This window comes from Schistocerca piceifrons, chromosome 8, assembly GCF_021461385.2.
Source record: "Schistocerca piceifrons isolate TAMUIC-IGC-003096 chromosome 8, iqSchPice1.1, whole genome shotgun sequence".
In the NCBI taxonomy this organism is placed as follows: Eukaryota; Metazoa; Arthropoda; class Insecta; order Orthoptera; family Acrididae; genus Schistocerca; species Schistocerca piceifrons.
In genome coordinates, this window is record NC_060145.1 from 80,415,017 (window position 1) to 80,415,987 (window position 971).

A 971-nucleotide genomic window follows, 5' to 3' on the forward strand; every position below is an offset into this window, starting at 1 on the left:
GTCGCAACGCAGGTACGGCCACATATAGGTCTACGTGGGGTTGTAATGCGTCAGCGATCTTGTTAAACTTGTCTTGTTTACTGACCTGTCTCCCCACAACCTTGGGGGTACCACATGGAGAGACATTGTCACCTCCTGCATTACGACTGAAAGTCGATCCCTTATGAATCAAACATACCGCTCTTGCAACTTGCACTGCATTAAGATGTCGCACTTAATGTGCTTGGTTGAATACAATGATCAATTGCGATGATAACTGCCACCTCATTAGAAAACGCTGGACACCGGTACTCATTTCCTCCTGAGGGTTCGCCTGATACTGTAATATATAACACCGCCAATAGAGGGCAAATGATTTTAATTGTCGACTACTTTGAAAGTGAATATATCAAGCTATGCAATAACCACAGGTACCGTTTATACACTACTGGCCATTAAAATTGCTACACCACGAAGATGACGTGCTACAGACGCGAAATTTAACCGACAGGAAGAAGATGCTCTGATATGCAAATGATTACCTTCTCAGAGCATTAACACAAGGTTGGTGCCGGTGGCGACACCTACAACGTGCTGACATGAGGAAAGTTTCCAACCGATTTCTCATACACAAACAGCAGTTGACCAGCGTTGCCTGGTGAAACGTTGTGATGCCTCATGTAAAGTGGGGAAATGCGTACCATCACGTTTCCGACTTTGATAAAGGTCGGATTGTAGCCTATCGCGATTGCGGTTTATCGTATCGCGACATTGCTGCTCGCGTTAGTCGAGATCCAATGACTGCTAGCAGAATATGGAATCGGTGGGTTCAGGAGGGTAATACGGAACACCGTGCTGGATCCTAACGGCCTCGTATCACTAGCAGTCGAGATGACAAGCATCTTATACGCATGGCTGTAACGGATCGTGTAGCCACGTCTCGATCCCTGAGTCAAGAGATGGGGACGTTTCCAAGACAACAACCATCTGCA